A 23,181-nucleotide genomic window follows, 5' to 3' on the forward strand; every position below is an offset into this window, starting at 1 on the left:
AGGAGAGATTTATTGCTAAGTTAACTATGAGTTATTATTTCTGTGTTGTATTTTCTATGATCATCTACACAAAAGTGCAACCAAATGCTTTTAAAATAAAAAACACTATGTTTCTTCATAGAATGAAAATATTTTTAAACATGTAGTTATTTTCATATACTTGAAACTTGAAAGTCATAGTGGCAGATGAAGAAAGAGACAAAGATTGGGGGAGGGGGGGAGTGGAGAGGAGAGAGATATATTTGGTTCACTTCCCAAATGCCCACAACAGCCAGAACTCGGTCAGGCCAAAGCCAAGAGCCTAGAACTCCATCTGTGTCTTCTACATGGCTGGCATGGGCTCAAGCACTTGGGTCATCACCTGCTGCTTCCCAGGTACATTAGCAGGAAACTGAATTTAAAGTGAGGTGGCTGGGACTGGAACCAGGCACTCTGATATGATGTATGGATGTCCCAAGCAGCAACTTAACCTGCTGTGACAAACGCCTGTCCCTTGGAAATATTTTAAAATTGATACTGGTATCTGCTATTCAAAGTACACTTTCTAGATGATAAAAATAATGCAAGAAGGGACTTCACATACAAAAATTAGAGTCTGTTTGTTATCAAGTTTTGCTAATTCAGGAGACAGGACAGAAGCAGGACTCACTAAATGAAGCCACTTCCCATCTCAATGTGTTTCCTTCTCCAGCTCCAAACCAATCAGGAACAAGGAGCTGCAAAACCCAAACTGCAAAAGACCCCCTACTGCTCCACTGGGGACACCCTCAGTCCACATACATGCGCAGAACAGCCTAATGTGACCAATATGAGAACAACCCAGGGTGACAACAGTGCCACTCTGAGCATGTCCTGGGCAAAACAAAACAAGAAATGAAAAGGAAAAAAAAGCAACTGTGCAAAACACTGAGCCGGGTAAAACTGAAATGCTGGGTGCTGAGAGGGAGGAGGCAGGACTACAGTCCAGGTACACAGTGGGGTGCACTATGTGCTGTGCTGATACCCACCAGGCCAACCCAACTCCATCCATAAAAGCGAATGTTCAGCTTCTGTCAGGGAGCCAGTTGGCAGAGGCACACCCTCTTTTACCCTTGAATATAACCCCTAATAAACCTCGTGTGGGTCGCCCTCAGGCCTCTTGTCCATTTCTGTTTGCAAGTGAGCCAAAGAACTTGGAATTTAATACCAGTAAGCTTCACAGTGCTCTGTTAGTTTTTAAATAGTGCTGCCAGTTTTACATATTGTAATTATTAACTTACAAACTTTACCTACTTCTTCAAACATAATCAGTTCTTAACTAGTAGTAAGATCAACAGAAATAAGATCAATATTCGATGTCGGTGCTATGGTGCAGTGGGTTAAGCCGCTATCTGTTGCGCAGGCATCCCATACGAGTGCCTGTTACGGAGTCCTGGCTATTCTGCTTCCAATCCAGCTCCCTGCAAATAGCCTAGGAAGGCAGCGGAAGATGGCCCAAGAGCCTGGGCCCCTACACCCACAGAAAGAAGTGCCTGGCTTCCGGCTTTGGCCTGGCCTAGCCCCAGCCGTTGAGGCCATTTGGGGAGTAAACCAGCAGGTGGAAGATCTGTCTCTCCATTTCTCCTCTCTCTCTAACTGACTTCCAAATAAGTAAATAAAAAGATCAATATTTAAAGCAGTTAAATTAAATGTATTTATCTTAAAAACTATCCTCCTAACCCCTTAATCTCTCAATTCAAAATTTTCTTCTGAAAATACATTAAGAACTTGGTTAAAATAATAGTTTCAATTTTTTAAGTGCAGAATGTCTCACTTTATATTATTCCTTTGGCATAACTGCAGATTTCCCCATTGCTTGAGACAGATGTAGCTAACTACTGCAGTAAAAGACAAAGGAATAATTTATTTAAGAAATTAACCACTGAATATTAAAAGGCAGATTTATCAGATTGCCAGCTCTTCCAGTTTATGAAACAATGTCTAATAAAATGGAACGGCTATGATTTACTTAGGTATTTAAATTCATTATTATATCTACCATATTTTACACCTTTGACTAGTCCTTTTCTCACGTTCAGGCTTTCCATATTACAGAAATTTATTTTCACCCATTAAACAACTTTAATTCTGTCTTGTAAAAGTTTAATTTGAGAATTATGCTTCTACGTCCCACAGAATGTAAGTTTTCTTAATATATTTGAAGAATGCACATTTATTCTGGCGGTACTAGCAGGATACTCATTTGAATATGCCATGTTTTTTCCCACAACTCTACTTTGTAATAATAAAGAATATTTATTATTTGATCTCACTGAAGTACTCAGAGAAGAAAAATTATAGAATGTTTAAAAAGCAGACTGTGATATTTCCTTCAACAGATTAACAAACATTGTGTTATCTCCAAAATTACTCTCTTGGTAATTCCAAATTACATAAATCTAGGCAAAATAAAGCACCATCTACATGGGGAAATTAATACATTATGACCGTTTGAATTGCGATAGTCATAAGCGCATATAGGAAAAAATGCTTGCCTCTGAGTTTAGGAGTTTGTTTTGTTTTCTTTCCTTCCTTTTAGAAAACCATGTTTTCTATGCTTTCAATAATACTTGCTTGTATTAGCAATTTAGAAAAAGTAGTGCAACTATCCAAGGGTGCGCTCTGATTTTAAATGATGAGGAAACATTACCAAGTCAGCTTGTCTGCCTTTAATAAATGATGGACGAGAAACGATTCACTGGGGGTCAAAAAATTCTCTTACCAGAGTGCCTTTTGTGAAATGAGAAGAAAAAACCTGAATGTATCCTGTTTAGACAAATACAAAAAGAATAAAGACCCGTATTTTCTAACAACGCTTTAACAGTTATCTCAAGCTGACTTTTACTGTGGTAACATAAGAGCAAATCCCCTAGATGTAAGATGAACGAAATATGGGTTAATAAAGAAAGATGCCTTGAATGAAATGTGTTAATCCTCTTTTGATGCTGGTTTTGAATACAGTATAAGACTGCAATGTTTTCTATCACAAAATACGAATTTCTAGGTCCCAACTTACAAAAAGAAAGAAAAAGCACTAATAAATCCTTTCAATTGAATTTGGGTCATACTTTCCCTGGGACTTCAAGTATCAGGGTAGAGGTTAAACATAGGCATATCTTTCATGTGCTTTCCTCAGTTTTGTCAATTCAGACATCATGCTGCAGGACGACAGGTCAACACATCATTGTAGACAGCTGTGAGTTATACTCAGAATGGCGTGTTGATAACATCATGGACTCAATGATTTCGGCACTGCACTGAATGGCATGTGCTTCGGTGAAACAGCCCGCGCACCTTTCCTGTAGCTCTGGGAGGTGACTTCATGGGGGGGGTGGGGGAGGGATCAGATGTATTATATCTCCATGCATGGCAGCAAGAAAAAAAAAGAACAATACCTCTTTCTTTTCTTCCTAAAGCTGGAAATTTTCATGATGGCATAATGAAAAGCACATGAAGAGTTTGGAACAATTCTCCTCATTACCAGTCCAGAGGAAGTTTCACATAACAGTGGAGATGCTTGCTCCTACAACGCTCCCTGAATGTAATTTAGGAAAATTGCATTAACCCGCACAATCACGCTGGACACTTACAGAAGGCCATAGCACAGTAAGAACACAGGCATCCTCAAACCTTTAAACAAAACCATCACACTCCTTTACATGACATGGTTGGGGACTTCTTCACAGCCATGATTTTTAGAATTGGAACCCATAAGAATGGCCCTCATTCCTGTTTCTGTTCGGATCTAAGTTTAACTGCCTTACCCTGGATACTACTGCCATTAACACAATGTAGATTGGCTTTACCTTTGTACTGACCATTGCTGCCACAGTATGCTAAGGCATCTAAGATCTCAAACTTCAAATTAGATGCTCAAAATTAAAATGACGTTCAAGGTAATCCCACACAACCCCCTACTTCTATGAAGCACTGTGGTATTGAACCACACTAATTTGCTTATAAATATTTGAGCTGTTGTGCCTTGTGCATTGTGCACAGGAGAGCAAGGGCCCGGGATGTACTCAGGTTTGACAAATGAACAATAAACCCTCAGTCTTATTCATGTGAGCTGCAAGCAACCCACCTCACCCCAGCATATAAAGTCCTCAGATGGTTTATTGAATCAATGGAAATAGATGCTGTAAACCTTTCTGTCTTCAGCCCATCTGTACTTCACAGCCTACAGAGACCAATTTGGGAACTTGTTTCTGAACTGCAATATTCTGCTATCAAATAGCCATCCTCTAAAATATGGAGAAATTCCCTTTGATGTCTTTCTTCAAGACGTTACTAAAATGTTCAGCATTTGTAAAATGGCCAGACAGAAAAGCTAGTATATGACAGAAAACTCACTTCTAGGAAGCTTCAGTACTGACCACCTCTAAATAACAATTCTTGGATCAATTAGTAATATTCATGTAACTGTACTTGAACTACAACCAGTTTTCATTTTTGTCCATGCAATGAATGTGGTTTTTCCTATCAAGTCAACGTGAGCTTGTGGTTTGACTTAGAACACATTTCCTATAACACAATAATCAATAAATTAAATGAGAACTCAATCAACATCACAGCCAATAAAATTATTAATCTTTAGAAACAAAATATGTAATTATTTAATCATAACCGTTATCAAAATTAAACATAATTGCTTATTCAGAGTCATTAATTATGTAGAGTTGAAAAAAATTACACTATTGAAGCAATCATTTAATCATTAGAGCTAGAAAAATGTCTAAGTACTAATTCATTATTTCTGCTATGGTCTTGGGAAATTACATCCCATATTTATAATAAAACCAACATAATTATTTTAAAATGCATAACTAATAACATCAGCATGAATCTTTAATATGCTAACTTAGTACACAAAAATAAAGATAGAAATCTTTTCTGAAAAAATAAATTTAACACGTAGAAACATGGTAACAAAAATGATGCTATTTACAGAGCTCTAATTCACCTAGTTTATGTAGTACACTCAGTTGACTTTATTAAAATATAAATCTCTTTATTAGTTAATGACCAAGACAAGCTCAACCAATCTCGCCTTGCTTTAACCTGGAATAAAAAAAAAAAAAAAAGCCACAAAGATTTCTGGAGCTTCACGATGCCAGGAAATATCTAAATTTAAAAATTCTCTTCAAAAGAATAGCGGACAGAAGCAGGACTTTTGGCTGACCTTTGGGGGGACATTGTTGAAGGACTCATATGCTGCAGCATTACAATTAGTCTCTGACGGTGACTTTTGTTAATCAAGTTTGCATTTCCTTTGAACTTTCCAATCTTGTTCTTGCGTGCATCTGTTTAACTTGTACTTACTCAGGAAACCTACCAGAACCACTAATTTATGCACAGCAACTGCTGGCTATTCTTGTATGTTCGAGTTTGGGGAAAAAAATGTATCTTGTTTTCATTCAAGTAACTTAAGGAAGGTCTTCAAGAAACCTTCCCTTTCACGGAAGAGGACCACAGAATGTTAGTTGCCACAAGATATTTAAGAAAAGATAGCAACTGTCTCTTTCTCCCTTTCATACAGTATACAAAATACCGCTATTCTCCATAGAATAGTTTTAAAGAAGGACCACTGTCAACCCAGTATTTCCTTATTTTATTTTTGGATTGGGTGTTGGGCCAAGCACCTAAGGCTCAAGGTAGCAAGTCTGTATCCCCAAATGTAGTTTCTAGGTTCAAGTCTCAGCTTTAGTTATGGATTCCAAATTCCTGATAATGTAGAATCTAGTAACTGCTCAGGGAACTGGGTTCCTGCCATCCGCCATCCAAGTGAAAGACCTGGACTGGGCTCCTGGAATTTGGGAAGTGAACAGTGGTTGGGAGCACTTTCTCTCTCTCTCTCTCCCTACTACTCAAACAAACAAAAATAATTATAATTTTATTTGTGAGTGATTTGTAGCATAGATCTTTCTGCCTGGATTATGAAAATGCTGAAGTATTCCTATCCTAGACATTAAACTGAGAAAACAAGCCCAAGTTATTAAGCAACCATACAGATGAAAAATAAATAACATTAAGGTTAGTTTGGCCCAGGATTTCCCAAAGTATGTTTAACTGAACCAAGTTCTGCAGAAATGAAGTAAGTGTGCAATGTTCCATAGGCAAATAGCTTAAGAATTTTAAGGATAAACCATGCTATATCGTTATCCCCCCTGGAGGAATTCTGAGAGCCTTTAAGACATTATTATGCACTGTGAATTTGTGAAGGGAGTAACATGCTGTGTTTGCTGAATCATTTGACTGCAGAATGCTTTTTTTTTTAAATGTAACATCTGGATCTAGTGTCTATTACATTTCAGAAAATGATGACCTAGTGCAAACAGCACAATTTACTTAGGCTAGATTATTGAAGTGACTTGCACAGTTATGCCGCTAGTCAGCATAAGCGCAAGGACCAAAGCCCAGCCTGGCCAGGGTCCTTCCAACACATCACTCCTGACACACACAAGGTGAGGCATCTTGCCAGGCTGATGTTATTAAGGAAAAAGCAGAAAGGCTTCTGAGTACAGACTAGTCCTCCCATAGCCACGGTTCTTGCTTTCCAAGGTTTCAGTTACTCGCAGTCAACCTCAGGTTGAAAATATTAAATGGAAAATTCCAGAGAAAATATTCCTAAGCTTTAAACGGTGCACTCTTCTAAACAGCACAATGAAGTCTCGCACTTGCCCCCTGCCATCCTGCTCTGTCCTGCAGAGGACATGAATCATTCCTTTGTCTAGTGTTCCCTTGCTGTATGTGTTCCCCACCCATTACTCACAGAGCAGCTGAGTCAGTTATCAGAGCCTCTGTCAGGGAACCACAGCGCTTCTGTTCACGTAACCCTTAAACGGTAGTCTAATGCTGTGTCACACTCACCTCACTTCATCTTATCATGAAAGCACTGCATCGAGGCCAGTGCTGTGGTGCAGTGGGTTAACGCCCTGGCCTGAAGCGCCAGCATCCCATATGGGCGCCGGTTCGAGACCCGGCTGCTCCACTTCCGATCCAGCGCTCTGCTATGGCCTGGGAAAGCAGTAGAAGATGGCCCAACTTCTTCGGCCCTTGCCCCGATGTGGGAGACCCGGAAGAAGCTCCTGGCTCCTGGCTTCGGATTGGTGCAGTTCCGGCCGTTGCTGCCAATTGGGGAGAGAACCATCAGATGGAAGATCTCTCTCTCCCTCTGCCTCTCCTCTCTCTGTGTAACTCTGACTTTCAAATAAATAAATAAATCTTTAAAAAGAATCACTGCATCATCTCAGTTCATCACAAGAAGTATGAGTAGTATATGTTAAAACACTACATTCACATACCATTCTGATGGTTTATTACTTATGGTTACTGCTCTCTTATGCTTAATGTAGGAACTAAACTTTATTGTATTTGTATGTATAGGAAAAACAGAGTACACACCAGGCACACACTATCCACAGCTTCAGACATCCATGAGAGATCTTACCCTGGAGGGTCATGGGGACCACTACATTTACAAAGCTCTAAGACAAAGGATGGCCCAGAACTCAACATGGGTAGTGAGGAAAATCAATGAATTAACAATCCTGATGTTATAAGGTTAACAGAGAAGAAAACTTTCAAAAAGTAGGAAATAATATTCAGAAAGTTAGGTCTGAGTTTCACAGTCTTGAAAACTGAAATATGTACTCCTGATGAGATACAGAATAATACTGCCAGCCGTGGAGGTTTCTAGGGATGGGTGGCCCAAAAATTTAGATGTGATAAGGAATCCCTGAATACAAGGCAAAGGCTTCGGTGATAGGAAAGCTAAGAGCTGTGTGCTAGAATGGACCTGGACAAAGAAAATGACAAGGAAATCGGTCATTTCAGCAATAAAAGGGGAAGAAAGCAATAGTGCAGGTGGCAGGAATCTAAGAACATGGCTTGCTGCAGAAAAGAGAAATACCCAAGGGAATAGAGATGAGAGAAGACCCCAAGCCCGCTTCCCATCCTTGGGAAAGAGAGGTTCGCATGGAACCATACTTTTCTTAGGGATCACACAGAAATCCTGAAGCATACAGGAGACTTTATGTCCTTGGAAGTTCTCCAAACACGGCCTATAGTTTTCATTATCACTATTAAATATTTACGAAGGTCGATAGCTTATCATTGCTTATCCCCACAATGCTTGTAAAACGGTGCAGTAAATAACTGTTCACGAACTGTCTAATAATGTTGGCCAACTGACAGGCTCAGGAGGTTTAGCCCAAATTGTAACTTTCAGTCAAAACTACAGAAGAAGGCTCATCTTTAACAAGCAGGGAAGTAGTCACTGAAAATTAAGGAAGATAAATGGATGATAGCCTCCAAGTACCATTTGAAAAAAATCACTTTTCAGTAGAGGCAAGCGAATGTTTAAATAGGTAAACTTCCATCCTACAGGCAGGGCTATAACTGGTTCAACTTTCTAGAAAGCAGCTTCCCAAAAAATATCAAAATCCATAATAATATGACTACTTCCTACCCAAATATTTATATAACTCTGAATGGATCTCAACAGGCAAATAGGAAACTCAGAAAAAGCTGTATGTAAAAGATACTCCTTGTCTCATTATTTTATGTTTGCCAAAAATGAAGGCATCTTAAGTACTAGGATAAAAAAAAGTATTATACTACTGAGCTGTATGGACTATCCGTTAATTGATGTTCAATATCACCAGTAAATGGCTATGTTATAATGTTAAATAAGAAAATTAGAATATTAAAATTGAGAGGTACTAACATTATTAAAACTAAGCATAGGAAAATATAAATTGGAGGGAAATGTATTAAAATAACAATAGTACTTATTTCTATTTAGGACTATAGAATTTTTATTTCTATTCTTTCATAATCCACTGTTGGTGTGAATGTAAACTGGTACAGACATTGTGGAAGACAGCATGGAAACACTTCAGAAAACTAGAAGTAGATCTATTATATGATCCAGCCATCCCACTCCTAGGAATTTACCCAAAGGAAATTAAATTGGCAAATGGAAGAGTTATCTCTACCCCCATATTCATTGCAGCTCAGTTCACAATAGCTAAGAAATGGAATCAACCCAGCTGCCCATCAACTTATGACTGGATAAAGAAATTATGATATATATATACACTATGGAATATTACTCGGCAGTTAAAAAAATGAAATCCTGTCTGTTGCAACAAAATGGACACAACTGGAAACCATTATACTTAATAAGCCAGTCCCAAAAAGACAGATACTATATGTTTCCCCTGATCTGTGGTAACTAATAGAGTATCTAAAATGTAATGTATGAGAGTGAAAATGACATTTAGAGATTCAGTGATCACTTAACAGCCCTTTTCTCTACTGTTGAGGAACAGTGTTTTTTTTTTTTCCCTTCTTACTATCTGTTGAACTCTTTTTTTAAAAGATTTATTTTATTTATTTGAAAGACAGAGTTACAGAGAGGGTAGATCCAGAGAGAAAGAGAGAGAGGTCTTCCATCTGCTGGTTCACTCCCCAAATGACCGCAATGGCCAGAGCTGACCTGATCTGAAGGCAGGAGCCAGGAGCTTCTTCTGGATCTCCCACATAGGTACAGGGGCCCAAGGACTTGGGACATTTTCCACTGTTTTCCCAGCCCATAGCAGAGAGCTGGATCAGCAGTGGAGCAGCCAGGACTCAAACCGGCACCCATATGGGATGCCAGCGCTGCAGGCTGGGGCTTTAACCTGCTGCCCCACAGCACCAGCCCCAATTGTTGAACTCTTTACTTTCTGTAGGGTTACTCACTACACTATAGAGTATAAAGTAAACTGAAAATAAATACTCATAAAAATTAAGAGTAGGAAAAGGAGAAGGAGGAAGAAGCAGGGTTGGAGTGCGAGCAGGAAGGCGTGTAGGGTAGGAGGTATCAGTATGTTCCTAAATCTGTATATAGGTAATACATGAAATTTGTATACCTTAAATAAAATTTTTAAAAAATAAAGAATTCAATAAATATGTTCAATGTATGGGAAAAAAGTATTTCATAATTTCCTCTGTAATACCATTCTACAAATACACATTCTAAAAATGTAACCTCTAAAAACGCTTGCACTAGTGCACCAGTAAGTATGCCCTTGATGTCTGCTATATTCAAAGTAGGGAACAAATTGGAAACCAATTGTCCAAGAATGGCTGAACTATGTATCTTGCATGTAAGACAGAATATTATAGGACTGATGAGAAGAATGAAAAAGTCTACACATACTAACAGAAAGAGATTTCAGGTACATTTTGAAATGCTAAAAACTCATGACAGAACATTTTATATAACAGCTATATTTCCATTTTCAAATACCTTAAATGAATTCTATGTACACATACGTATGTGGTAAATTTATAAATAAAAATATATAAAATACTGCATTTATAAATAAAAATATGCTGTATATGATAGAATGTACAAAAACAAATACTAAATCACTGACATCATTTGCTTATGGGAAAAACAATGAGGGTTTAGAGGTTTTATTATTGATATATTGCTATAATCTATGTCGCTTTTATGAGAATTCATTAATTACTTTTGTAGTAATACTTTAAAATGTACCCAAAGGAAAATACTTACTCCCATATTATGAAATATCCTCAAATAATAATTTTTAAAATATGAAATATAGCTATTTCTCAAAATTATACTGATTTCAATAGATTATTCATTTAACAAAATGGCTTTGCAATAAAAACAGGAACTAAAACACCCACACACAACTCATTATTCTGAAAAAAGTACAGTACATATACATTTTAAAAACCTCAGTGTCATTTTCCCATAATTCTATAAGTGCATTTAAAGAAAACTTTTTTAAAAAGAATTGTTATGAAATTCTTTCTTCACATCAAAGTTACCATGGTTCCTCAGACTAATATATCTGCCTCCAATGCACTCCTCCAACACACTCACACTTTAAGGAGAAGAGGAAAAGACAGACAACAGGGGGGACTCTGGCACGGTTGTCAAGGCGCCACATGGAATGCCCACAGTCCCGTGTCAGGGTGCCTGAGTTTGAGTCCTGACTCCATTCCTGATCCCAGTGTCTGCTAATGTGCCCCTGAGGAGGCAGCAGATAGTGGCTCAGGTACTTGGGAGGCTCACTGGCTGTTGTGGGGATTCAGACAGTGAATCAGCAGATGGAAGATCTCTCTCTGTCTCTCCCTCTCACTTCTTGCTTGCTCTCATTCTGCCTTTCAAATGCATATAAATAATTTGAAAAAAAAAACTATAAAAACATATTAACCTATAGGAATAAAACCCCATTTATTATAACGACTGTTGCTAATTACTTGTGAAGCCCAGCTCTACAAAAGGGTCTTTGAGGCAGCAACCTGAGCAGAAATTTCCCAGGTGCACAGCAGTATTGCAGAAGATAAATAGTTCAGGCGAGACAGACTGGTATGCATTACACTTAATAAGTGGTAACAGATTAACATCTACCTCATAAGGAGGTAGCCAAGTGACATATTCATTCCTTCCACATTTATTTGCTTGGCATTATCCTGGGGACTTGGAAAAAAAGTCTTGACTGAGCCCATCTCAAGTCTCAGTCCTCCAGAAGGGAGACAAATTATGCCCCTCTAATTACTATCATAGAAGAAAACATAAAAGACACAGTGCCTGACGTGCAAAGAGGAAGGATTCGGTGCGGAGGTGATATGTGGGACGGGACTTCATACAATGAGGGGAACAGAGCCTGCAGGGCCACTGTGGGAAGCAGCAAGCGGTGGGGCTATCTAAAACGGATTCCTACAGTAGAATATCCGAACAAGGGAGGACGACCCCGACGCCCATCCTCTCTGAAACAGGCTGATCACCACCTCCCAGCTGCCCAGCCTCAGAGCAGCACTTCACAACGTGCAGAATAAAAACTATCAGAACCCTGCGCCACGTCCACCTCCTCGCTGCATAGCCACAGGGCTACTTGTCAAGAGCTTCTCCTGAACCCAGACTCAAACACTGTTCTTTTTCAGTTATTCTGGCCAGGCTGGCTGCTTCTCACTGCTGCGAGAGTTACTGCCCAAGCACCTCCCCTGAGAATAAGCAGCTGGCAGGAGCCTCGTTCCCAAACACCTGAGCTTCACAAGCCGAAGACCAAGAGACTTGAGACCGGCCCCTTGGGCGCAGTCAGCACGCACAGCTCCGTCCAACCACAGAGCCAGCCTTGCCCTTCTATATTCATCCACAAAAGGCAAGACAATTTTAGCTCAAGGCTACTTAAATATCTGTGTGGTTGATGAGAGTTCTCATCAAAACAAATTAAAAAGAAAAAATTGTTCTAGAATTTCAGTGTGAAAAATGGTTCACATTCCTGTTAACACATATACAAGTCTCTTGGGTAGTGCCAATGATCAAGAGTGATATTCAATGACACTGAATTCTACCTCTGTGTTTAATGCCCTGTAATTTAATATTCTAAAGTACAGTGAGGATGCAAGATGTGTACTCCATCCTTAGATCAAGTGGTCTAAACCCAATGCCAGCTCCCTCATTATTCCGTATATAGTTTCCTGGGTTTCTGAAATGAAGGATGATGAACATAGGTGTTTCTTTAAACATCTCCAAGGTCTCTTTTAGTATAAAATGAATCTAACTGCATTGTTTGGTTTCACAATCATCGAAATAAAACAAAACCACACACACACACACACACACACACACAATCAACATATCGGTAGATCGTACGTGTTAGTTTAACAGCTCCAACAACCCACTGAATGTAATATATGGAGGATCCCCTATGTGGAAAGCATTGTGCAAAGGGCTTGTGCATACTTGCACTTTACATCAGATAGAGCTTGTAAAGTAACGACATTTTCATGTGTCAGCAAACTTAACTCATGATCATTCCATTTTTCAGACATGGAAAGTAATACCTAATCCATGGCACAGCTCTCTTCAGTGAGGAATGATGACTGCATGGAGAAGATTTTTAAAACTATCCTCTTAGGTCCCCTGATATGCAAGGGACTTCCACAAATTCATGGAAAATGGGATTCAGATATATGTGTATTCTGGTGCAAATGAATTTTGAAACACATGTGCATGACAGGTCTTCAAAAATTCATGAAAAGTTATGAAAAATTATGTGTGGATTCCAAATTTTGCACAAAAAATAGACTTACCTTATAATTCCATTTTCCACAAATTTTTGAAGTACCTCCTGCTATTTAGAGCTTTAAAGTCAGATTGAGTCTATTAGTGACTGATTCAAGCTCAGACTTTCCTGGTCTCTGACCAGGACACTTGATGTCTCAGCACTTCTTGATAGGTTTATTTTAAAGTCTGATGGGAGCATATATGAGTACTATACCTAAATACTGTACAGATAACACCACATAATAGCTTTCCACTAATCATTCAAAAAACTACTGAATAATTACTAAATGAAAGCATGTTAATCATAATGAACTTTTTTCTTTTTGCCCATTTATTTATTTGTTTGAAAGGCAGAGCTACACACACACACACACAGAGAGAGAGAGACAGAGAGAGAGAGAGAGAGAATCTTCCATCTTCTGGTTTACTCCCCTGTGGGGAGCAACTCGGACTATACTGTTACTGGAATTAAGACTTATTCTATGCATCTGCTCTCCCACAATATGGCGCTGGGAGAGAAGAAAACAGCTTCTACACAGCTGCCTCCAGTTCAGCCAATAAACTGTAGGACTTGCTCCTGATTGGAGGAGAGCAGCGTGCTCGGCGTGTGGGCAGCCGAGTTGGGATTGGTGGAAGAGGACTATATAGGAGGAGAGAGACGGCATGCACCAGGAACATCTAAAGGGAACATCTAAGGGAACACCTGTGCAGCCCCCGAGAGAGCCGGCCGGCGGTGTGCCGCTCCCCTGCAGAAGTGGGGAATGTGGCCAGGGGGAACCGCCCTTCCACGGAGGTGGAAGGGATAGTAGCCAACCCGGGAAGAACCAGCAGCAAACCCGGGGAGGGCCGAGCAGACGAAAGAACAGCGCAGGGTCCTGTGTCGTTCCTCCACGAAGAGGGGGAGCGACACTCCCCGAATGGCCACAAGGACCATAGTTGGGCCAGGCTGAAGCCAGGAGCCAAGACCTTCTTCTAGGTCTCCCACATGGGTGCAGGGGCCCAAGCTCTCATGCTATCCTCCGCTGCTTTCCCAGACCATTAGCAGGGAGACAGATTGGAAGGAAAGCAGCCAGAACTTAAATCAGTGACCATACAGATGCCAGCATTGCAGACAGTGGCTTAAACCACTATGTCACAGTGCCGGCCCCAAAAATGAACTTTTTAAATCAATGTGCATTACTGTAGTTTTCTGACATTTTAGGTGAAATAAGAATACAACAAAGTTTTGAAGCTGAATTCATATACAAAAAGAGTAGAAGTAGATTAAATTGCTTTGATGGTTATTCAATTTAGAATTAGAATTCATCAACTAGAACTCATTAACTAAGCAGATGAGCAGACCTTCACGCAGAATGATGCATTTATAATCTTAGTTGCCACATATGATGACCTGGCTCCCTGGTCTTCAAACTATGCACTGAGTCTCACATGAAAATTCCACTGTTTACTTAACAATGCCTCCTAAATCAATCTTTCCTCTTTCTTTCTACCTGTTTGGGTGTGCGCCTCTATCTCTCACTAGTAAATTAAATGCACACTACATTTTCAGAATCATCTACAACTGAAAAGAACAGAAAGAGGTTTCTTCCTCCATTCTGCATTGTCATGGAAGTCCTTAAGTACTACTCAGAAAGTACTGAAAGTCAGTGCTACAGAGATTATGATATAACAAGAGTTTTCTACTGTTTAATCACAATGGCTAAAAGATCTGCCACCCACCTTATACTAACCGTATGTATTAAGGTATTAGCATACATTTCTCTATTGAGAGGGTGTGTGTTCATGTGTGTGTATGTGTATATAGTTGTGCCTATAAATGTGTAACAGTAAATATAAGATTGTCTGCTGGTCAATGCTTCAAAAAGACACAATAATGTGTATGTTAAAACCAAAGATGGGTGGATGTTTGGCTCAGTGGTTGTAACAGTATTTGGAATGCCTGCATATCTTATTGGAGTGAGCGGGTTCCAGTTCCAGCTTCCTGCTAATGTGTGAGCTGGAGGCAGCAATGACGCTCAAGTGGTTGGGTTCCTGCCACCCAGCGGGAGACACGGACTGAGCTCCCGGTCTCCAGCTTTGCCGTGGCCCGGCCCCAGCTATTGCGGGCCTTTGATGAAGTGAACCAGCAGATGGGAGAATTCGCTCTCTCAAGTGCTTGGCAACTTTTAATGTCATCATTTACATACCAGTTTCCACCAATTTTTCACCCACACACTAAAAAGCAAACAGGTTTTTTCCGCCTGAGTCAAGGATTTCAATAGAAACAAAACAGGAAAAGAAAAACAGGTTAAGAATACCTTGACCTTGACCTAGACCAAGCCTCTGCGCGCTCCCTGAGCAGGACTGGGAGTGAAAAAGCACCAGAGGCACAGCTAAATGCCGTGTGGTGTCCCAGCTGTGCTGCTTTGCTTCCTAACTCAGAGCTCAGCTCTCTCTCTAAAGTAATGGAGGAAGGGGGGTACAGAGAGAAGCCTTGCCTGCTTACTTTGTAATTGTCACTTGTCAGTGGCCTCATGATCCCTCCCTGAACTTCACTAGCCAAACCACTTCCAAGGCTCGCAGACGTGAGAGTGCACCCACAGAGGAGACGCGAGGGAGGTGCCTCTAAAGGGGTCTTCCGGGCAAAGCAAGTTCAGGGTTAGGACTCCTCCAGCTCTGTGTGGACAGCACCGGCACTTACAAGGCAATTGGAAGCTGCATGTGAAGAAGAATCAACGTGGCCACCTGCCAGGCAGGGTACCAGCAGGCAAACAAAGGCCAGCTCACCCACACCTGCCCAGGAAGAAAATTAGCCTCAAACTTAGCCCACGTTCAGACGACGTTTCGAAATGAGCGGACTGCACCGCCCACCGCCCAGCCCCCCTTTGCCAAAGTGGAGAGCAGAGTGGTGACTACATGGTATTTTCCTTCCTATTTTCAGAAAATCCCCTCTTCAAAGCTAGAAAAAAAGGAGAGATTATAAGAAGATTATGAAATACAAAGGATGCCTTTGTGGCGCAGCACACTGTTTATACCCAGATATCATGAAGCTTTTCATTCAAAACCCGGTTGCACTGGAGCCGCACAGCAGAACGGGTACAGTGAATGCAGCCACCATGAATGTTGGCAGATTATTCTCCAAGGGGCAGCTACCCACAGAGAGGGCTGGCAGGTTGACAGGGGACCAACAGACAAATGAACTGAAAGCATAATGAGCCCGATTTCCACCCTCACACCTCCCCACCCCGACACACTGCAGCAAGCAAAGAAACCACGTGAATAACCTGCACCTTCCCCAGCTCACACACACAACTTTGTCCTTGCTGGAGAGGAAAACTCTCCACAGACCTCCTGGAGACTCAGAGCCCTCCTAAGACAATGAACCACTCGGAGAGGAGCAGGGGCCCAGCTTCCCAGACCTTCCAGGACCGCACGCGTTCCCACAGCATGCGCACGTGGGAGGGCACTGCCGAACCATATGGAGTGTGCATAACAACCAAGTCATTCCTCAGGTCCAAGGCAATTTCGAAATGCAAAAAGAAAACAGCCACCCCAATCCATGCTCCTACAGTGAGAGGATTTTCAGAGAGAATTCAGAGGAAGCTTAACTGCTTGGATCTGGCAGATAATTGGAAAACAAAAATAAGTGTGGCTGTGTGGTCTCTCATGGATCTTGATATTAACATAGTATTGTTAAGCAATTCTGATATTTGATATGCATTTTGATATTACAATAAGTATTTAAAGAATAAATCTTAAGTATTCTATAATATTAACATAATATCTTGGCTATCTACTCAACATCTGTTTCACATGCATATGTAGATACCCTTGGTTTTCTGTCATGAATAAAATTGTAATTATCAGTGAAAAGCACTTTTGCAAATTATGAGATCAGTTTCCAATATTTATCCGTAAACAAGAATTAACTTAAAACTGCTTGACTCATTCAACCGACATGATATAGTGGTTGCAATTCAAAAGTGACTTAAAAGTTCAAAGCACACAGTTTACAGGAATGAAGAAACATTTCTCAAAACCTGAGATTTTAGGAACCAGGTGCAGCTCTTCTCAGACTTCCCTTTTACCTCTTGCATTGTCCTAGAAATAAACATAAACCAGGGGCACCCCAATGTGTATTTGAACACTTATACTTCTGCCCTCTCAAATCCTCAGCCAATCTTTGCCCTGACAGCTAGGACTCTCAAGTCTGTCCTTTTTGTATGCTGGCTAAATTGCTCTAAGTAAAAAAAAGACACTGACATTCTACTTTTTTAAAATGAAGCTTTTGACATTTCGGGATGTTAATAGATGGATAAAGTGTGCAACAGGAACATCAGTCCTGAAAGAGAATTTGACCTGAATAGCCATGCACCAGACTCATGCATGTATAATTGCACCAGCAGATGAATGAGGAACAATGAACTGGAACCATTTTTCAAGATGCATGCTGTGATTTCTCATTACTGGGATAATCTTAAACAGTAATGATATTTCTTTAAAAAGTGAATAATCTTATGAGAGAATAGAATAAAGGGAATCTAATACAGTAAGCCTGCTTTTCCAGGTATCCTTCATAGAAGTGAGGTCAGCTCATTCTCATAACCTCAGGTACAAATTCTCTATAAAACCTGAGCTTTGTCTAGAGACCTTTTCAACAAAGGAAACAGCTAACTGGCTTATTAACCCAACATTTATTAGTTTTTTTTTTTTTAAATCTAGTTCTATATTTTAAGAAACCATTTCCAAGGTAAAGCAGAAATCACAACTCTTACCCTGATTTACAATTTGTCTGTAAATGTGTTTTGGAAGGAGAGACATTACAAATTCAATTCATATGGATACAACAGGCATTCTTTGTTTAATGAGGAGGCAGGTTTTCTATCTTCCATAGGCATTCAGGAAAACAGTATCATAGTTATCGTGGAACTTAACACCAGATTTAGTTCCCATTTAACCTAGTAGGATGACAAATCAATTTCTAAATCCAATTTGGTGAATAGGAAAATGCCACCAAAAATTTTAAAATGACATAGTTATAATCTTGTGTAAGAGAGCCTTTTCAAATCATATATCACATAACATTTTTCCATGCCTGTTGTCCTAACAAAAACAAGGGATGAACATCCCAGTTGGAGACGCAGTTGCAGAAGTTCTCCGAGCATCTTAAATGCAGCTACACAAAACTTATTTGGGAGTTACATTTTCTAGACCTGTAGAAACTGACTTGCATTTGACAGTACTGACCAGTGGCACTATTTTAATGGTGGCCATTCTGTTTTTTTCTTTCTAATCTAAAATGCAAAATTCTTTCATTTTCATTTCATATAAAATCCTATAAGAAATTACATATCTCCCCCACACAGCATTTTTCTCAGTTTCCTTTCATTTTACAGCAGATGAGCAATTCAGAAACATTAAGTTTATTTTGGTACAAAAACATTTTCAAAATCCAGGCAAAGGGTCTGCAAAATGTCCATAGAAAATGCATACTATGGAAAAGCTATGGGGGCCAGTGTTTTGGCATAGTAGGTTAATTTTCTGCCTGCAGAACCCCCATCCCATATGGATGCTGGTTCTAGTCCCGGTTGTTCTTCTTCCAATCCAGCTCTCTGCTGTGGCCTGGGAAAACAGTAGAAGACGGCCCAAATGCTTGGGCCCCTGCTCCCACATGGGAGATCTGGAAGAAGCTCCTGGCTCCTGGCTTTGGATCAGCTCAGCTCCAGCCACTGTGGCCATTTGGGGAGTGAACCAGCAGAAGGAAGACCTTTCTCTCTGTCTCTACCTCTCTCTGTCTGTAACTCTACCTCTCAAATAAACAAAAATCTTTTTTTAAGATTTATTTATTTATTTGAAAGTCAGAGTTACACAGAGAGAGATAGAGAGGTCTTCCAGCTGCTGGTCCACTCCCCAGTTGGCCACAACGACCAGAGCTGCGCCGATCCGAAGCCAGGAGCAAGGAGCTTCTTCTGGGTCTCCCAGATGGGTGCAGGGGCCCAAGGAACTGGGCCATCTTCTACTACTATCCCAGGCCATAGCAGAGAGCTGGATCAGAAATGGAGCAGCCAGGACTCGAACTGGCACCCATAAACTTTTTGGTAGCCCCTTGCATATATTTTGATATGCTTTATCTGTATCCTGAACAAAAGAACACAAAATAAAGCAGAATCATGTTGATTTTCTAAGATAAGGACTCAACAGTTTCATAGCGCACATCATGGTTTATAACGAAGATTCTGGTTCTATCAGCAATACTAGGGTACCTATGAATTACACTAGAGTGAAAATATCACAATGTATTATTTTTCATTTACTTTACAAAAGAGTCCAAAGACAAAGAAAAAAAAAAAAACCTGTATTTTCATGTACTCATAGCTTGGACTCAAAAAAGCTGATTTCTATCTGTGGTATAATGGTCAGAAGCCAGCGTTTTAAGTCAAGAGAGCCATGTGTACCTTGTCTCACTTCCCCGAAGCAGAGGAAATAAATTTCATCATTTTACTTCTCTGTAAGGGATACTATTTATCACATAGGTGAATAGTTCACCCATTAATGGAACACAGATTCCTTCACCATGCCAGCAACCCAATCATCAGAGCCTTCAAAGACAGTAAATTCTTTAACCTTGATCTAACATGTAAGTGTGTGTGTGTGTGTATGTGTTTGTGTGTTTTCAAGGCAGGATTTGCAAAGCTAGGGGTGACAGCTTTATTTTCACTGAGGTTTAGTTTATGTACATTTTAAATTAAAATTAGTCATATAAAAATGATATACAGCATGCTATTTTTAAATAGAATCTTGAAGTGGTTTGATTTCCCTCATTACTATATGCAACTATATATATTTTGTTACAGCTAAAAGCAAACTCAATGTATATCTTAATAGGAACAAATACTTCACTAACTTGTGTGACATTTTCATTTTTGGGGGGTCAATCTTCAACCACTTATGTGACCTAATATTTTCATAGTTCATTTTGGTCACTGGCAGTGAACAGTAAAAGTGCTTATATTTCAGACACATTAAAACTTTAATTATAAAAAATATCCCAACATCTCTGTGCCCAGTTTTTAAGAGAAAGAGATAAATCCCAAGAAAATCTATTAGCAGCTGTTATTCGGTCACTGTTGTGGTGCAGTGGGTTAAGCCCACATCAGAGTTCTGTGTCAGGTCCTGGCTGCTCTGCTTCCCAACCAGCTTCCTGCTAATGCTCCAGGGAAGGCAGCAGAAGATGGCTCAAGTTCTTGGGACCCTGCCACCCATTTGGGAGAGTAGGATTGGATTCCTGGCTTCCTGCTTTGGTGCAGCTTCTTGTAGAGTGAACCAGTGGAAGGACCCACCTCCTTCTTCCAACTTTCAAATAAATAAGTAAATCTTAAAAAACAAAACATAACAAAATCTGCTATCACCATAGTAGATTCTGGACTTAGGAGACATATAACCGATAATTACAATTAGAAGCTTTATGTTTCAAAAAATTATCCTGAGGCACCATAAGATCCTGTATCAAAGAGAATGTTTCATTTCATTATATCCTACTTACAAATTAATGTGCTAAAACACTGTAGACACATTTGTAATAGAACTGAAAAATTCTGCTCACTAGCTCCTCATACTTTACCAATTTCTAGCTCCTTTAAATCAGAAAACTTGACTGCCCAAAATTCAATTTATTGATAATTTCTTAGTAGTACAGGTCTGTGAAAGCTTTTCTTTATAGGATCTCTCAAAATGGGCTTGTTTCAAAGCCACTTTACGAGGGTAGTGCAAAATAGCAATAAAAATAGAAGTCACTAGGAAATTTACAAATGCTCTCTCTTACTCATGGATAAAAATTCCTGTTCATACTTAATTTGCAAACTATATAGGACAATCTTCTACATTTACTGAAATTGATTATTTAAAGTAAATGATTTAAAATCTTTTGGAATGAAGCCTTTGCAAATAGTATGTTTTAGCAAAAAGCCTAATTAAACTCCCTCTCCACTCCTACAGAACAGTGAACATCCTACTTTCTCCTTTGCAAAAATATGACAGTACTTCAAAATGTGTGTTCCTATTCTCCCAAATCAGAAAAGATTGATCTGAAACTATAATGCATTCATTTAAATTTAGGAAAATGTTTAAAGTGTTCAAGTAATTATATATACATAAATGTTAATATCTGTACTAACAGCTTGTATTGTTATTTGTACATAAAATGTATATTCCTCAAATTTAATATTCCAAAATGCTTAAGAATTGACTCGATATAAATTTTAAAGCATATATGGCAAAATTATAAACAAGGCCAAGAGGTTAAGTGGGAAAATTATTTACAATCAATGATAGCATATCAGTAACTCAAATATTAAGTAAAATCTCCTTATAAGTGAACAAAAAAATGATAATCAAAAATTTAATGTAAGAAAACTTAGAGCAGAAAAAGGAAATACTGGAGAAAATAATTAAGATGTTTTATTTCCCTGGTAAAGAGATTTTATTGAATCACAATTGATTGTCATTTTTGACTACTACATAGTAGATCATTAAGACTGACAACCCAAAATTCCTGTTGTAATAAGCATCAATGAAAAAGCATTCCAGCTACTACTGGAGCAAGGATCTCACAGAAGAACCCTTCTGAGAGCTAAGTAGACAAGATAGGTTAACGTCACAATATCTACTTTTTACCTTATAATTCACGGAGGGTTATTTTACATAAATTTATAATTCAACGAGCACAAAAATGCATACAGAGCCTTCTCTTCCTCTCCATCATCATCTCCCTTCTTTAGCCAATTCCCAGTACACAGTGCTTCCATAGATTCTCCTGCAGGCAAGGGTAGACCATACGCCTCTGCCCAGGAACCCAAATGACTTCAACAGCAGGAGGCCTTGGACACATATGGACTGCAGTCACCAGGGCTCTCCAGAGACACAGAACCAATCAGTTCTATACATGAGGGTATTTCAACAAGTTCTTGGGAAACAGAATTCAGCCTATTTCAGTGCAAATTTTTTTAAATCCTAACGTGCACCTGCCCTGTTTCTGAGGACTGCTCTTGTGCGTGTTCCGAAGTGTGCCCATAAACTTGCTTACACACCTCCATTTGCTCACACACCGCGAACAGCTCACTACAGACACCAATCTCTGAATGAGACAGTTTTACTCTCCCTTGTCTATTTTAGAAACTTCCACCAGTAGAATATCAGCTAGATATCAGAAGATCTGAAGCCTGTTGTCACTAAAAGAGAACTTGGAACCATATCTACCGGAAAAATGGTCATGACATACTGTCGGGGCAAAAATGTAGTTTATAGAGCATCAGGTCAGTAGATATCCACATCGAGGTATATGGAAGGAAATGTAATAAAATTTATTTTTGTATAGCTCTCAGGTGATTGTATTCTTCTTAAAACTTTCCGCATTGCCAGTAATTTAATGGGGCACCTATCATATTTTATAAATCAGGAAAAGTTAAATTCTGACATTTAAAAATAAACCTGAGTAAGACCTTTTTAAAAAAGACAAAGTCCAATGAAACATCAAAGGACTGCCTTGTCACTGAAAACAAAGGATGGCTTGATCAGGACAGGAAGAAAACCATCTGACGTTACCATCAGCTTCCCAGACCGAAGACAAATACAATACTGCTGAGGATTTCTTGGATTTTTTGTTAGTCATCGAAATATGTTGTTTTCATAAATGATAAAACTTGTTTTACTTTATCAAAGTTATTCAAAACTACCCCAGGAAGACTTGCCAGAGTATATTAGTATTTTACTTCAATGTTAAGGGTATAAATTTTGAGTATGTATCCTTTCCTCTAGCTCTTGAGGAGGAAGAAGATAAAAAAATCAACAGATACCAATCCTTCCTCTCTGGTCAATTTAGCTGTTCTGGTTAGCAAAGAATTCCTTATGGCAAATGGCCAAAACCTACAGCTTTCAGGCCACCTGAAAGTCCTTTCAAGCAGGCCAGCCCTTGCAGACACAGTCATCAGGTCTCCCACGATGAACTTCATTCACAGAGCTGGACGGAGTGCAAAGCAGGTCACGCCGCTGCACAGTACTGACTGGAGATCAATTTTCAGCTGGAGGGACTATGA

General features: G+C 39.5%; 1 protein-coding gene across 19 annotated transcripts in view; it reads right to left on the minus strand.

Annotated features, from left to right (window-relative positions):
- ADGRL3 (adhesion G protein-coupled receptor L3) overlaps positions 1-23,181 on the minus strand; it is an 870,273-nt gene that overhangs the window by 712,038 nt on the left and 135,054 nt on the right. Inside the window, exon 2 of one of the 19 annotated variants that reach the window (XM_051819779.2) lies at positions 6,889-7,145. The exons of the other annotated variants lie outside the window; for them this stretch is intronic. The gene's annotated coding sequence lies outside the window, so the exon portion shown is untranslated. The remainder of the gene's footprint in view (positions 1-6,888; positions 7,146-23,181) is intronic. 19 annotated transcript variants of the gene reach the window in all.

The sequence above is a fragment of the Oryctolagus cuniculus genome, chromosome 8 (assembly GCF_964237555.1).
Source record: "Oryctolagus cuniculus chromosome 8, mOryCun1.1, whole genome shotgun sequence".
Lineage (NCBI taxonomy): Eukaryota > Metazoa > Chordata > Mammalia > Lagomorpha > Leporidae > Oryctolagus > Oryctolagus cuniculus.